Source organism: Canis lupus, chromosome 31 (genome assembly GCF_003254725.2).
Source record: "Canis lupus dingo isolate Sandy chromosome 31, ASM325472v2, whole genome shotgun sequence".
NCBI lineage: Eukaryota > Metazoa > Chordata > Mammalia > Carnivora > Canidae > Canis > Canis lupus.
In genome coordinates, this window is record NC_064273.1 from 8,002,759 (window position 1) to 8,021,188 (window position 18,430).

Below are 18,430 nucleotides of genomic sequence, written 5' to 3' on the forward strand. Positions count from 1 at the left end.
TTGAAATGTAAAAAAATAAAATAGAAAGTGTATTTCTGAAACGGAAATGTGATAGAATCTTCAAACGATTCCTTTGGAGTATACTATTTAATTAATAATGTTGCATGTACACATCCTCCAAAGATTTTTATCTACAAGCATGATTTTTCCAATGGTTGTTATTAGTTTCTAGAGCACAGTATCCATGGGCAGTGATAAGGAAAATACATATGATTTTTCAGTCTATAAAGATTACTTGTTCATAGGCAGTTTGATTTTTTTTTTTAGCTGGATTGACTATTCAGAAATTAATTAATTTTAAAAACTTAAAAAGTCTCTTCTATTAGAATATAGCATTTAAACTACAAAGTAAAAAAAAAGTAAACTACAAAGTACTTTAACAGGTTACTTAGCTCTTTCAACTATACATTAATAGAGGTGTTACTATAAACAAAAGTAAAAAAAAATGTGTATATAAAAGAGTAAATAAAAGTGATATGACTTTATATGTTACTTGACAAATCTGTGTGATTATAGAATTATTTCTTAATGTATTTCCCATAGATTATTTTTTCAGAAGCACTTTAAATGTTTAGTGAAAGTAAAGTTTTCTAGGCCTCTGGCAGAATCACTGAAACAGAGAGAGCCTGGATCTGTAGCCTCAAAACCTGAAGTTTTATAAATACCCCAAATCAATCTAATGCACAGAAAATTTGAGAAACACTGCTTTTGACAAAATTTAAGTTGCTAAATAGTTGAGTACATTAAAAAAACGTTAATTCTCTGAGGAAGGTGTCTCATGAGAGAGGGATAAAAGTATTTGAAGATAATTCTTTTCGATATTTCAAGGATTTGGGGGAGCATATTTGAGACCATTGCTGGTTTCCTTTTTTACCTCTGTTTCTTGCTATTTTTATTTCATAGTAATATTAGAGACTCAGAAATATGATTGTTCACACTGGAGGAAGGTATTATACTAATAGGTCAGTGAAAATTAACCTATGTAATTTAAAATTACTTTATAAAATACATTTAGTTTTGCCTAATTAGTACAAATTCTCCTAAATTTTGACCATGCCTTAATGAAATGTTTATTCAGACATTAAGTGTCTGGGCATTTGTGTCCAAATTAGAATAATATATTAATGATGCACATTTTCTGTAACTAATGGGAGCCCAATCCCTAAATATGGTTGTAGCAGGACAATAACTACAGATGCAATTGAGGGAAAACAGACCTGTAATCAAGGGTGAGATCCTACAATAAGATCTTTGCCAAATGCCCTTCAGGCAACTTGAAAACCTCACAGAATTCACAGAGCAGACCAACAAAATAAGAATCTATTGGAAAGCTAACACCTGTTAAGCACTTACTGTAAGCTACGTACTTTAGTTTTACAAGTTTTGGAGAGGGATGAGTGGGAGAGAAAATCCCAGGCTCATGCCAGGAGACAGAGTTATGAAGATCAGAAGAAGGACTCTGGTATGATTTGGTTGAAAGAAAAGTGCATATTAAGGGATGTTTGGAGATGAGTCCGGAGAGATTGAAGTTCAAATCTTGAGGAGCCTTTATACTACACCAAGAAGCTTTAAATGTAAAAATGTAAATGTAGGAAAAAATTGTCTTTCTGGAGCAGATAAAATAATGAAAAATCTATTATTATTCTAATTTGCTAGTTATAAGAAGCTATCGTTATGATAGAATACAGGAAAACACTCCTAGAATTTTTCAAAAGTATTTTCAATACCAAAAAGAATAGTATGTAGAAATTATTCATTCAATGTTCATTGATAAATGGATAAGTAATTGCAGGAAGAGATTACAGGAAAAAAAAGGCAGAATCCTGGGTAGAGATCAGGCAACAGAGAAGGAAATGAAATTTGCAAAACATGGATAGAGAGTCAGAAAAACTGAGGGATGGCGGGAAGGGAAGGGAAGGGAAGAGAAGAGTCAAGAATTGACCCTAAGATTCATTGTTGGAAGATGGTCAAATGAAAGTGTTATTAATGAAATTGAGGTGGACATAGAGTGCTACACTATGATTTGATTTAATGCATATTTATTGTTAAATGATTTACAATATATAATTATTTTAAGAGATCAAGTAAAAAATATATGAGTGTGGTAGTATATGTCATTTTTTTGGACTTAAGCTCAAAATGGTTATCTATAATGCTATTTAGAGTCATTCATACACACATACGTGTGTGTATGTATATATGCATATATATGAATGTATATCTATTTACGAGTATATAAACATATATACATATATATGAATGAATGTATATAGGTATTATTATATAGACTATTGTCTCTTGTGTATATATGAACACTACTAGAATTTTTCTGGACAATTTGCCAAGTTAAATTTAGCACTCAGAAGATGAATAGGAGTACTATAACCAAACTGTAGAGTACGTGGTTATTAACAAATCTGGTATATAACATTTATTCTCTCAGTGTCATTGTGTTTATCGGGATTTTCCTTTATATTACTACTGACAAAAACGCATTTTTAAAATTCTTTGATTGTTAAATCAGTTGACATTGTGATGTAACCTTGTTTTTTGTTCTAAGTTTTTGTGTGTTTGTGGGTCTTAAATAGGATTAGAAAATCTATGGCTAGGTGTGTCGGGTCTTGAAAGGGAACAAATATTTAAAAAAAAATAAAATGCATTCCTTACTTTCTAGAGACCACCACTCAGTAGAAGATGAGATCTTAATAACTGGAGAAATTGCCAGCTGTACTCAATTCCATGGCTCTTTATTAGCCTTGGACTACTAGTGTGAGGCTTTATCTAATTGTTTAAGTAGATGGAGGCAAACTAACAGACACAGTCAGTGACAAGACACTCAATGAAGAAACTCCTATTTGTAATCTAGCTGTAGAGCCCATGACTACTCTGCTTTGATGACGCGGCCTTTGTGATTAACCTGGCTTGTAAAACCTCATGTGCCACACTATCCACCTAATTAAGCCATCCGAATGCATTGCAGCAAACAGAGTGCCTCATATGGGCTGGTATAAATAATTTTTGCTCCTCTATTGCTTGGTTAATAGAAAGAGGCACTTTTCCAGATTATGAGTGATAGAGGCTATATGGTACAGCTTTTGTAATTGTGCCTGAGGCTAGAGAAAGCCTTTTGTAAAAAATTCTGTTTGCCTGAGAGGCTGTCATTACTTCATTCAAATCTTTACCCTAGATTTCCTAGTGAGCATTCATTTATTCTTTCTCTTTACTTGTGGATTTCTTCTGTCTACATGCCTGTGTCCTTTGTTGTATAAACAGACCCAGCCTCTGCCATGTTTTCACATGGGAGAATGGCTTTGAAAATCATTTCTTACATTTAAATAACTAATAAGCAAAATGAGTATTTTGAACTATTAAAATACAAAGAAAATGTAAATACTTCAACATGAAAAGTTGAATGCATGCGTGAACCTTGAAAGCATAAAAACTGAACTTCTCTCCAATCCACTGTGTAAATTTTGAAAATGAAGATATGACATTATATACATATACATGAATTTGTGTCATGATATGCATCTTATGTGTGCTTACATAAGCATATATAACACTTGTATGTAAATACATAAATTTAAATATGTATTTATATATGTGTGTATACAAAAGTATTTGTGTGTATTCTAAATTATTCATATAGGTCTGATTAATATATCCAGACTGACATAGAGGTTAATTTTTTAATCCTCATAAAAGATAAGAATTATGATATTTTTACCATCGATATCAACAGTCATTCTCTAGTTAGAATACTATATATATAGTATACTATATATATACTATAGTATAATACTACATATATACTATGTATATATACAGATGACTGAATTCCTTGCATATGAAAATCATTCTACAGAAATATATAATTTCTCATTTTTCTATGGAAATGGACCTTCACTTTTATTTTAATGTTGACTCTGTAAAGTTCCATTGCATGACATGGAATTAAATTAGAGGCATGAGCCTGGTATAACTCTTACTATAAGCTGAGGGTAGGTGCCCAGAATCCTGTGCTGCCATCCTTGTTGGTATGTCATTGCCTACTGGGTTGTACATTTTCCATGGAACCTGTGACAGTAGTAAATTCTTATCTCTTCCATTGTACATATATTTTTTTATTTTCTTGGATTCTTATTTTTTAATATGATGAGAAAATTGTGGTTTTTAAATAGTTGTAGAATAAAAAGTGTTTTATAGCTGATTTCATGTTCTTTAAAGAAACTGAATGTCACCAACAGTAAGGTGACAATGATCGTAAGATATGCCATAATGTATGGCTAAGGAAAAATATAACTAGCACTTAAGCCTTGAGCAATGTCTTAAGTATAGTTTTGTGTGATGCATTAATAAGACCAGCCTCTTAATGCTTTAAAGTTCTTTTTTACATCCCTCCTAGAGGAACAATATCTTTTGCATTTAATTTGGTGGGTGAAAGCAATCTTTTTGAAATTTCTCAGAAAGTAGACATATTCTATTTAGACATATTGTATCCTCTTTTCTCTAGTAGCTTAATTTTTGCTTCACAAAAAAATGTAGATCTGCAAGGATTCCTCCAACAATAAATATTTCCTTTAATAATATCAAATCTATTTCTGAAATTTTGTTTCTAAGCTTCAAGTAACAGTTATAGTTACTGACAATGGTCAATTATAGTGTACTTGTGGAAGACATTTAAAATGATAATTAAACTCGTGGTCCCCCATAATGCATAGAACTCAATCGAAATGACAACAGTACAAACAGTTATCAACAAGTAATCACATCATGGGCAATGACTGCTGTCTGGCTCATAACGATTGTGAGATGCCATGAACTATAAGAATTCAGAGTCAGAATATGGGAGAAAAAGTATCTTTGAATCAATGAAATAGGATATATGGAAAGAAATTGAGCTTGACAGATTCCTCATGTTCCTCAAAGCTATTTTATGTAAAGGCACCAGTATTCACTGGCAACCAATATTCTTAATAGATCATTATTTTAAAGCCACACACTTGGTGAATGAGAAGAAATAAGTAAGAATACAAATGCAATTAAAATATATCCATTTAAAGGCTCATTTCTTTCCTCCCGGTAGAAGTGTCTTTCTTAGGTTTAGAAATCTTTTAACAGAAAACTCAGCATGTATACCTAGGTCTTACTACCACTAAGATAGCTGAAATTCCTAACCAGTATGCACAGCGCTGAAATTAATAATGCATTATTTTTTTTTTTTTGAAATTTAGTGTATAGTTTGTTTTTTTTTTTCTTTTTTCACAGAAGTTCCTAGGTAGACAGAAGTAGCTTCAGGAGAAACTGTGCTCTTTTTCCATAAGTGTTTGCTGGATTCTAGATAATGCCAATGTAATAACAAGAACTGACTTTGTAATACTTTTACTTTGAAAAGTATACTAAAAGTTAATTATGTACAGAAAGTAGTAGTTGCTAAGTAGTGATTAAATGGTAGATATAATAAAAATTGGCTCATCCTGATTAGAAAGTAATATAGTACTCCTTAACCAACCTGTAACTAGTGTATTGTTATATTCACTGAATCAGTTTGTCAATGAAATGAAACATATTATTGAATCTTATTTTTGGCATCTTTCGCTCAAAACTATAGTTTCATTATATTTTTCTAACCAAGAACATTTATGGTAAAACTAATAAGTTTTAGCCTCTTAAAAAACTCCCAAATAGGGATCCCTGGGTGGCGCAACGGTTTGGCGCCTGCCTTTGGCCCAGGGCGCGATCCTGGAGACCCGGGATCGAATCCCAAGTCTGGCTCCCGGTACATGGAGCCTGCTTCTCCCTCTGCCTGTGTCTCTGCCTCTCTCTCTCTCTCTCTCTGCCTCTCATGAATAAATAAAATCTTTTTTTTAAAAAAAAAAAACTCCCAAATATTATATGTACCATTTTTGCTTTCCTACTAGTAATGAACAAGGTTCCTATTCGTCATTCTTGCTAACTTTTGGTTCTGTCAGTATTTTGCATCTTAGCCATCCAATAGTTGTGTAATGATAACTCGTTGTTTTCTTTTATTTTTTTATAATAAATTTATTTTTTATTGGTGTTCAATTCACCAACATTCAGAATAACACCCAGTGCTCATCCCGTCAAGTGCCCCCCTCAGTGCCCGCCACCCATTCACCCCCACCCCCCGCCCTCCTCCCCTTCCACCCTCCCCCAGTTCATTTCCCAGAGTTAGGAGTCTTTATGTTCTGTCTCCCTTTCTGATATTTCCCACACATTTCTTCTCCCTTCCCTTATATTCCCTTTCACTATTATTTATATTCCCCAAATGAATGAGAACATATAATGTTTGTCCTTCTCCGATTGACTTACTTCACTCAGCATAATACCCTCCAGTTCCATCCACGTCGAAGCAAATGGTGGGTATTTGTCGTTTCTAATGGCTCAGTAATATTCCTTGGATTCCAATATTCCAATATTCCATTGTATACATAAACCACATCTTCTTTATCCATTCATCTTTCGATGGACACTGAGGCTCCTTCCACAGTATGGCTATTGTGGACATTGCTGCTAGAAACATCGGGGTGCAGGTGTCCCGACGTTTCATTGCATCTGTATCTTTGGGGTAAATCCCCAACAGTGCAATTGCTGGGTCGTAGGGCAGGTCTATTTTTAACTCTTTGAGGAACCTCCACACAGTTTTCCAGAGTGGCTGCACCAGTTCACATTCCCACCAACAGTGTAAGAGGGTTCCCCTTTTCTCTGCATCCTCTCCAACATTTGTGGTTTCCTGCCTTGTTAATTTGCCCCATTCTCACTGGTGTGAGGTGGTATCTCATTGTGGTTTGGATTTGTATTTCCCTGATGGCAAGTGATGCAGAGCATTTTCTCATGTGCATGTTGGCCATGTCTATGTCTTCCTCTGTGAGATTTCTCTTCATGTCTTCTGCCCATTTCATGATTGGATTGTTTGTTTCTTTGCTGTTGAGTTTAATAAGTTCTTTATAGACCTTGGAAACTAGCCCTTTATCTGATACGTCCTTTGCAAATATCTTCTCCCATTCTATAGGTTGTCTTTTAGTTTTGTTGACTGTATCCTTTGCTGTGCAAAAGCTTCTTATCTTGATGAAGTCCCAATAGTTCATTTTTGCTGTTGTTTCTTTTGCCTTCATGGATGTATCTTGCAAGAAGTTACTGTGGCCAAGTTCAAAAAGGGTGTTGCCTGTGTTCTCCTCTAGGATTTTGATGGAATCTTGTCTCACATTTACATCTTTCATCCAAGATCATGATCATGTTTCATGTTTCATGATCATGTTTTTTTTTTTCCTAATGCAATACAATTACCCTTTCATCCATCCATTTTGAGTTTATCTTTGTGTATGGTGTAAGAGAGTGGTCTAGTTTCATTCTTCTGCACGTGGATGTCCAATTTTCCCAGCACCATTTATTGAAGAGACTTTCTTTCTTCCAATGGATAGTCTTTCCTCCTTTATTGAATATTAGTTGACCATAAAGTTCAGGGTCCACCTCTGGGTTCTCTATTTCCATTGATCTATGTGTCTGTTTTTGTGCAAGTACCACACTGTCTTGATTACCACAGCTTTATAGTACAACCTGAAATCTAGCATTGTGATGCCCCCAGATACGGTTTTCTTTTTTAAAATTCCCCTGGCTATTCGGGGTCTTTTCTGATTCCACACAAATCTTAAAATAATTTGTTTTAAGTCTCTGAAGAAAGTCCATGGTATTTTGATAGGGATTGCATTAAACGTGTATATTGCCCTGGGTAACATTGACATTTTCACAATATTAATTCTGCCAATCCATGAGCATGGAATATTTTTAATTTGTAGTTCTCTAGAAACATATGACATCATTCTTGCTAACTTTTGGTTCTGTCAGTATTTTGCATCTTAGCCATCCAATAGTTGTGTAATGATAACTGATTGTTGTTTTAATTTGTAGTTCTCGGGATCCCTGGGTGGCGCAGCGGTTTGGTGCCTGCCTTTGGCCCAGGGCGCGATCCTGGAGACCCGGGATTGAATCCCACGTGGGGCTCCCGGTGCATGGAGCCTGCTTCTCCCTCTGCCTGTGTCTCTGCCTCTCTCTCTCTCTCTCTGTGTGTGTGTGACTATCATAAATAAATAAAAATTTTTAAAAAAATATTTTGTAGTTCTCTAGAAACATATGACATTGAACACATTTTCAAGTTTATTTGACATTTGTATTCTTCTCAGGCGAAGTGTCTATTCAGATTTTTCACCTAATTTGTATTGGATGGTTTGTTTCATTTTTTTGAGTTTTTAGACTTCTTCGTATATGTCGAGTGTAAGTTCTTTTTTTTTTTTTTTCCAGAAAATCTGACTTTTCTTAATCATATATATATTGTTCAAATATTTTCTCCTAGTCTTTGGCTTATTGTTCATTTTCTTAACAGTGTCTTTTGCAGGGCAGGTTTTTAATAAAGTCCAACTTATCAAATCTTTTTTTCATGATCATGTTTTTTTTTTTTCTAATGCAATACAATTACCCTTAGAAACATCTTTTATACATGTGACCCTGCATAGTGTATTCCATATATCACACACTGGTGAATACATTCATTCGATAAAATATCACTGTAGTAATTCACATACACAGTTAATTAACATTCTTAGAAAATCTTTTACACGTATATTTCTTCAAGGTGTATTAAAGCAACATATTGTGTGAACACAGTTATCCACTTTAATAACACTTTGTGTTCATGTATACAGCCACCATTCCTAGAAATGTCTTTTATTTACGTGCCTTTGCAGAATGGTTTAAATACAGCACAATGTGGTAAACACATTCATTCCCCGGATAACACTTTAGTTATTCACATACAAATTACCATTCTTAGAACTACCTTTTGTACATAATAACTTTTTAAAGTATACTAAATGAAACACCATTGTGTGAACATATTCTCACTGAAAGAAATATCAGTGTACTTATTCACACATAAAACTGGCATTAGAATTTTAAATATGTGACATTGTCTTCATTTACATAAGATACCTTAATTATGTAGAATAATAGTTTCCTGTAAGACTTCAGTGCAAAGAAATGATACTGGAAAGAACATATCTTATGGCACTGATATATAAAAACAATCAAATGTGAAAAGGGTAATAATAATACCATTTTTGCCAATGTTAAGGATGAAACTTACTGTTTACTGAGCATTATATGGAAATGATTGTCTAATCACAAAGCCAATTTTTGGTATCTAAAAATATTGAATGTAGCTGAAAAGGAGACAGATAAAATTAAAATTGAAAAAGAAGACCAGGGGCAGCCTGGGTGGCTCAGCGGTTTAGTGCCGCCTATGGCCAACGGTGTGATCCTGGAGACCCGGGATTGAGTCCCGCATCGGGCTTCCTGCATGGAGCCTGCTTCTCCTTCTACCTGTGTCTCTGCCTCTCTCTCTCTTTGTGTCTCTCATGAATAAATAAATAAAATCTTAAAAAAAAAAAAAAAAGAAGAAAGAAAAAGAAGACCAGAGACAGTTTCTATGAAAAGAGATGCCAATTGTTAAGAAACCAATAGTTTAGTGGGGATAAGAGGAACAATTCAGAAGTGTTATTTGGGCAAAACAAATTCATGTGGGTCAAGTGTCTAATGTGCTCTGGAGACACACAGAAGCAGCTTCACACTCTGGGAGAACTGGAAGTTGAATTTTTATGATCAAGATGTAGGTGGTTTATTCAAGTTTTAACTATAATATTAGAGTTAACCTTTCTTTCAATTTTCTCTCTGTGTCATGCTCTCTCTTTAAAGATGTGCTATCTTTTTTTTGATATTTCATTTTTATGAATGAAGCTTTAATTAAGTGTGGCTAGGAATCAGTCACTTTCCCAGATTGATAGGTTTATAGTGAATAGGCTGGAAGATATAAACAAAGCACTGGCTTTAGTGACAAAATTACCTGGATTCTGTATGAAATGTATGGGCTTGAGCAACTTGCAAAAAGTTTTTTTTTTGGTTTGTTTCCTTTGTTGGTTTCTTTAAAAAAGATGATACGTTGTGGTTGTAAACATTACAGAAAGACTTACATAAAGTATCTAATACATTGCCTTATTTATGGAAAGCGCTCAATAAACAGTAGCTACTATTCTTTGAAAAATAGGTATTGCTAGAGGTGCTTAGGTGGTTCAGTCGGTTAAGCATCTGACTTGGGCTCAGGTCATGATCTCATGATCCCAGGGTCCTGGGATCCAGCCCCAAGTCGAGTGGGACTCCATGCTCAGTGGGTAGTCTACTTCTCCCTCTCTCTCTCCACCTCCCTCTGATCTGGCTTTGTCTATCTCAAATAAGATTTTCTCAAATAAAAAGATTTTATTTATTTATTCAGAGACACTGAGAGAGGCAGAGACAAAGGCAGAGTGGGAAGCAGGCTTCCTGCAGGGAGCCTGATGTGGGACTAGATCCCAAGACCCCAGGATCATGACCTGAGCCAAAGGCAGATGCTCAACCGCTGAGTCATCCAGGGGCCCCTACACAAATAAAATCTTTAAAAAAAATAGTCAGTTTTTGTAATTATGAAGGGGACAGGAAGTATATGTAGATTAGGGCAAGGTTATCAGGCTCTGATGATGATGTCATGACTGGAGCTAAGAATATTTGGAAAAGAGAGTTGCTCCAGATTAAGGGAGGAGTTAGAAAACAATGTAACATAAAAGAGTTGGATTTTATGGTGAGTTTATAGATGTGAGAATAATTAGTTACTCTACTTCAGAAAAGTAGATTTTACGCAGTGCCTCGAACCCCCTCCGCAAGTCCCAACAGATTATTTATTGTGTAAAGTCACAGTATTTATTGAACAGAAAATACTAAGCAATGTAGAGAAGTTTTCATTTGTTATGAAAAACAGACATGATGCAACTTCACTACAACCTTCAATCAAAGAAAAGAATGCAAATTTAATGGAATATATTGGAATTAAAGTATGTAAGAATGTTAAGTCACAACTGTTAGACAGTTCTACTTAGTAACATAATGCTTCAGGGCAAACAAGGGAAACGTGATAATTGTGAATGCTTTTCATAGACACTGTGACATATTTTGAGACTACTGTGTTTGATTTCCTTATAATTATTGCTAGATTGTTTAGCATAAGTATTTTAAAGCTCTCAAATATGTTACCCAGAATTTCGGTTTTTGAAAGCAAACAGAAGGATGCCTACAAGTTAACTTTTATTTTCTGAAGCATCATGGTGATAGAAGGACTTTCATGTTATTGTTTTGTCTTCTTGTTTGTTTGTTTTAATGAAGTACTTTGCAAAAATTAAGCTAATGGCAATAAACTATTTCTTTGTATCTTAGTTAAAAAAAAACACAAAACAGAAATTATATACTGATTATAGAAGATGTATGAAAGTCATTAAAGAAACTATAGAAGTATATAACCAGAAATTGAAATGTTGACTAGAATTGGCCAAGGGAAAATTTAGTCATTTGCTGTCTGGTAGGAAGTAAGTTTTCAGTTTTACCTTGTGTGTTTATCCGTGTGTACTTGTATTTGTGTTGAATCTATTGTGACTTTTGGCGGAGTTCAATTACTGAAATAAAATTTGATTCACTATTATGGTATATCATAATAGACTTTTATTTCAACAGTTGGAAAATATAATTTTTCAATAGTGGCACTTTTTTCAGTTAAATTTATTATGTGATAGACTGGGATGGGCTGACTTGATGTAAATGTCACAGATCCATCAATCTCAACTAAAATATTAATAGAAAGGAACAAAACATAGTAGTAGAGGAATTCAATCAGTCTGATTGATTAAAGTAGATGATAAAGACAAAAGTGAAGATGATTACAATAATTATTTGATAAGTAGAATTGCTACTGACTTAATTGAATTTTTATTACACTATTAGTATTAAGAATTGGATAATAAATTCATAGTATGGTTTAATTGAATGACCACTAAGAAAAAGAAGAAAACAAAATTTAAAGCAAAGAGATTATTGAGAATTAGAATAACTAGTTAAAATGAGTTGTCACAATTTCAATAAAGGCTGAAGAAAAGGTTTGGCAAAGAATGAAAATAGGAACCTGAACAACCAAAATGTATCTAAATGCATGAATCAACTGGAAAATTGGAATCAGTAGAATCAGTGTGATCAATTCAGTTAAAATATAGAAAATACTCTATTAAAATCATGAAATGTTGACTTAGAAATGTCTGGCACTGTCTGATATTGTATGTGAATGTATCACATTACATGAGAAGTCATGTAATAACAAAATTTATGAGACCTGATTCCACATAACCACTCTTCCACAAAAAAGAAGAAAGGAAGGAAGGAAGGAAGGAAGGAAGGAAGGAAGGAAGGAAGGAAGGAAGGAAGAATAGAAAAGAAATGAAAAAAGAAAAAAAAAAGAAAAAGGCTGATCTATTATACACTTCTTTTGGTACATAAAATCTGTGGACTCAATGGAAACAAGCAATCATGTATCTCATGTTTCCTTGGATAGTTCCATTTAATGCTTAGTCTTTCTGCATATTATATATTTATATAATTATAAATATATATAATAGTGTGTGATATATAAATATAATTATATAATTATATATTTTATTACATTATATGTCTATAATATAGGTATTATATCACCCTTTATGTATTTTTTCCACTATAAGTCAGTCAAACACAGCCAAATTCCATAGCATATTTGGATAACGTGTTGTTCTTCATCTGGTCTTTATTCACAATCTACTGTAAGATATCTGTTTAATTATTGTTTCTTAGGTTTTTGATGGATAGCAAGAAGTATTTTACAGATTGTATTTTGAGGATTTGAGGTAGTAATTTTATTGAGGTAACTAAGATTATTCGGGAGGTCTGCAGAAATAAAAATACCTATTTTCAATGGAAGCAAAAAACTAAAGCTTATTGTGTTGGTAATTTGTCATATTCTTTTCACTGTGGATAATTTCACATTTGTAATTTAAAAGACAACTTTGCAGAATTTTTGCATAAGAATATTTTCATGAACAATCGATCTTCACTGTTGCAATGCTTAACTATCAACAATTGAGAACCAATTTTATTAACAAATATTATTAGTTAATAATAATGTAATTAAAGACTGTAATATATCTAGTTACTGTATCTTTAATTTCTGGGTAAGAAATAATACATTTACCATCAATGGATAGCATTCCTGGAGCCCTCACTGTTTGTTTTCTCTGCGCTGATCTCATTTAATCCTTGAAAAATCGTTGTGAAAAAAATAATTATTATTTCCCATTTAACCTTAACAGAGCCAGAATTTAAACTCACTTTGAATTATCTGACTCCAAAACCAATGTTGATATTGCTTACACCATGCCAGTCCATTCTGCGACATGATAGGAATTGGCCTACATATTATATTAGAAAAGTTGGAAGACTAAAAACTCACTGAATCAAATCCATCTCTTTCTTGCCAGAAAAAAAATCATATTTAATATTTTAACTAATTTTCTTGATTTTTGGCCTTTCTCTATTTTACTAGCTAAGAAACCTACTTTTGTGTTTCTAACTTTTACACCTTTGTTATACTACTTTTTTAGCTTGATAGTGGGTTTTATAATTGAGAATATCATATACACATGCTATAAAGACTTATGATTGATTTAAATTACATTTTATCATTTCAGAATACCATGATTTTCCTCTCTGATGCCATGTCATAACTTAGCTTTAAAAATAAGATCAGCATAGTTTTAACTAAATTTCATACATGGGTAATCCATTTTCATCAGATACATTTTCATTACCTAATCATAAATTTTCTGCCGTTTTAGTTCAACCATCGTGATGTTGAGACATGTATCGTACAGCTATAACTTAACATTGCTAGAATTATATGTCATGAATATTTACTTCATTATTTATAATTATATTCATCAAATTAAGATGTTTCATCTAATCAGAAAAGGGTTGTGTTATATTTATAAATGCACATACTGACAGACAATAAGATTTTTCACTGAATATTTCATATTTAGTCTTTTTGAGGTATCACTTTATTTCTTTTAATAAAGAGTTTTAATGTTAAATATGTGGTATTAACAATTTTAAAATAATTTTCCCTTTCTTTAGAATGACTTTAAAATGAGAGTAGCGTGTTTTATTTTATAACTTTACTGCCATGTTAAAATGTGTTTCAATTCCACTAATTTTTTTTCTTTGATTTGCAAAAAGCTCTATTGAGACGTTTAATCTCTGGTAGTAATACAAAGGCTCAGAGGTGTATGTTACATTTAGAAAGCCTAGAAAAATACTCCGTAGTTTTTTAGAATATTCAATGAATTGTCCGTTAGTAGATCTCATACAGACCCAAGTTAAATAGACCCCTTCCCCTGAGGGTTAATCCCCTGAGCATATATCATATAGACATGTGTATTAATTATAATTTAAGATAGTCGAATGTGCAATGACCCAATTTAAACTAAAGTTTACACTGAATCAAAACATGTAGAGAGCATATATATCACTTTATGTTAAAAAAATTCAATGTCCTATTTATTTTCACAAATGAAGAAATAGTAATATATTTTTAATTAACTGTTTACTTAATTTTTGTGTTTTTAGAAAACTTTTCCTTTGTAAGTTTACTAGTTGAATCTGAATCACACTAAATGGTGTATTTAAAATTTGACTTTATTACGTTTGTTTTCACCTTTAGCTTAAAAATGTGTTTATCTTCAAAAAAAATTCTACAGGTTTTTAACTTCCTATGTGCTATGAAAAACTGGGAATATATATAATATCTGTGTAGTAATGGCCCCAAGAACTTATTACATGATTTGTTCTCAAAACTATGTTTTATTTTAACATCTGACTTTTAGTAACTTAGGTTTCATCTGGAGTGCTAGATATGTGATGGTTTTACCCTGGAATTACTTTTAGCCTTTGGAAGGTCACTCGTTTACAAGTTTCGGCTTCTCATAAATTGACCTAATCTTCTGAATAATGGCTGGACATGCTGATGATCAATATTTTATTGCTTCTACATCTTAAAACACACCATGAATTACAGTCGAAATCGTTATTGCCCAGGACTGCAGACATAACAGTAATATACATGTGATATGACTCCTCAGCCTGTGGTACTGTTTGTGAAACAAGACTCTGCTTGAATGATTTTATTTCAGCACTATTACAACCCTCTTTAATTTATAGGTACAAATGCCACTGACAGTTATCATTCAGATAGTTCTATTCAAGGCCACAGAAGTAACTCATTATGGTTTTCCATGACAATAATCATATCTGAATTTTCCTTTGATTCGAATTCTTCTAAGGATGAATCACTTTATTCTATTTTCAAAGAGCAGTGAATTAGTTAATTACTAGCATAATTTCAGAATCATAGGTATAAACTAATTCTAATAATTTATATCAACTAGATCATAAACTAATAAAATACAGCTGTTGATTTTTATTCTAATTATTTAACTGTTACCATGTAATCGGACTTCCTTAATCAAAAATTGTGTGATGCAAATTCTATGCATCTTAGCTTTCTTACTATCACATTGAAGATTTTTTAAAAAATCATTTTCAAATATGAATCCACTTCTGTGAGATTTTCTTCCCTTAGTTTTCTTTAGTTTTATACACAGATGCTCTGATCTCTTAGTCACATTCTCTTGTCCATGCTTCAGCTGGCAGTCAGTTTCAACATTTGCTTTTTTGATGCATGTTATGACAATCAATATTTGACAATGTGAGTTCTTCCAGTAATCCAGAGTTTAATTAGCATCATGATTCTGATCGAAAAAATGGAAACTTTTTCTCTTGGGAAACTAAGTATGGACTTAAAAATAACTGCAATAGAAAATAGTTTTTGTTATTATGATCCTAATCCTGTTATCTGCAATTTTCAATCAGTTTCACCCTCACTGGTGTGTGTATGCACACATACACACTTGAGTAATTTGGTTTCCTAGAGGTAATAGGGAATTACTCATCTGTTTAAACACAATCTACTTAGGCAGTTACACAGTTGAGGTGTGTGCTTGCCATCATTTTTGCCTGCTTCCTTAGCTTTCAGCTTACCACAGAGAAATCCGGTGAGCCAAAGCTTCAGGAAGTATCTATCCCATAAGATCATTCAGATGAGTTTGTTTAGTCCTATTAATATTTACCAGTTCTATTACTGATTTCATTGACCTATTTCATTTTTAACTGACCCGGCTTATGAATGTGTTCAGTATTGGGTAAAATATTATACCTGTAAACACTGGAACATGTACATTTAAATGACTGAAGAGTGCATACAGCAACTGTGAACTCACTGTAGAGAATTAAGAAGATAATTTTAAGTAATGAAAAATATGACTGAAGACTATAGTATAGATTGAATTATTATCCTCTGAGAATTTTATTTTATTATTTATGATAGTCACAGAGAGAGAGAGAGAGAGAGAGAGAGAGAGAGAGAGGCAGAGACACAAGCAGGCTCCATGCACCGGGAGCCCGCTGTGGGATTCGATCCCGGGTCTCCAGGATCGCGCCTTGGGCCAAAGGCAGGCGCCAAACTGCTGCGCCACCCAGGGATCCCATCCTCTGAGAATTTTAATGGCTTAATCACATTGTCAGCATAAATATAAAAAGCTATTAATAGCACTTTTGTATTTTTTAGCTTGAGTTTCAAACTTTTATGTTAGTTCCTAGTTTTAATAAACATGCTTTTGGCGTGGCATTAGTTTCATTCGTTTGAGGAAATGAACCTTTAATAATTTGTCACCAAAGGAAATCAATATGTTTAAAGGTTTGGGAGGCTTTGGTTGAACAAATAGTCCAAAGAAACTAAACTATAGAATTAAAATTCATGACCAAAAGGTTGCCAACTGACCCACCATTCATTTCTTCTTTCAAAAAAAAACTGTGTGTGTGTGTGTGTGTGTGTGTGTGTGTGTGTGTGTGTGTGTCTAGGGAAGCATAGAAAGGTATACCCTAGTTAATAAGGAAGATAAGAGTTTGGATCACCAAACAGAAACATATTGAGTACAAATTTAAAATATGGTACTCTGTTCTTGTAAGTTTTTAGGTAAGCATGCAGTCCATCTGCCTCCCCTTAGCATGTTATATTATCCAAAGAGTTGAGTTAAATATATTACCTAAAATAAAAGTATAACAAAAGTATAAGTAGATTGTAAACCCCTTTTCTAAGGTGTAGCTGGATTTTCTTTTTTAAAAATATCTTAAAATAATGGTAATATACTATATTCATAAGTGTTTTTAAACAGAGTATAAAATAATGGTAATATAACATAATATTCATATATAGTTTTTAAAACTCAGAGTATACAATAATGGAAATATATATATATTTTAAAACTCAGTATAAAATAATGGTAATATACTATATTCGTAACAATTTTACTTAAGAAGTAATTCTCTATTTGGGATTATTTAGAATTATTTTGCACTATGAATTGCAAGAAATTTTAACCAAATAGGGTGTAAACTTTTGGGCAGAGAGTGATTCTGCTTAAATTCTAGAAACTATGTTTTTTTTCTCCCAGAACAAAAGACATGCAGGCATAAATATATAAAATTTTGCATATAATTTTAGGAAGATGAGGGATGCCCGAAAGTTGATTTATAGACTTCATATTTAGTCAATGATTAGAGAGAGAAAGCAGGAGTCAAGATTAGAAAAAATATTCAGTCTTTCTTTTTCATGTAGAAAATAGAAAGGAAAAAACTTTATGGATTAGTCAAGGCTGAAATTGAAGTTCAGGCATCAACAATCACCAAATTCAACTTTTTCAGTTTCTAATTTTTGAATACTTGAACATGGAGAGAGATGATTTGGTCATGGTCCATTAAAACACTCAAATCAATTTTCCTTTTGCCCCTTCATAAGTATATGATCTATTGGTCTCTACTTTGGTGATTGACAAGTAAGGTTCCCTAGAAAATGATTTATATTTGCATTAGTTTTTAGCATAAATTATTTACAAATTTTATCTTTTGTTTAACTGGTTTTGCTGGTTTCTTTTTTAAAACAGTAACAAAAATATCAGAGTTGATCTGTCTACTTTCTAAAGTGCATGTATAAAGAGAGATGGGATTGCCAATACTTCATAATGAGGAATGAGCCTTATGTTCACTGCACCAGACTTTACCTTTACCAAAGAATAATTGTTTTTTTTTTATTAGCTGTGACAGAAATCATGGGCCACTTAAATCTTAAAATATGTTTAAACAGAGTGATATGGATAAAAAGCATAATATTCTAGGAAGAAATATCTGGTGAGTCTCTTAATTTGAAAATCCTGAATGGAACATACCTGGAGGGGAGTATAACAAGTGACTTTACCCCACTTCCTCAAGAAGTTACAATAATTCATGTATGTACTGAAAACAATTTAAGTCAAGGCAGGACCAAAATAACCATTTTAATTGGTCAGTACATTTTAAAGTGGCA

General features: G+C 32.8%; 1 protein-coding gene across 6 annotated transcripts in view; it reads left to right on the top strand.

Moving 5' to 3' along the window:
• ROBO1 (roundabout guidance receptor 1) overlaps positions 1 to 18,430 on the top strand; it is a 1,126,854-nt gene that overhangs the window by 157,085 nt on the left and 951,339 nt on the right. The window lies entirely within an intron of this gene.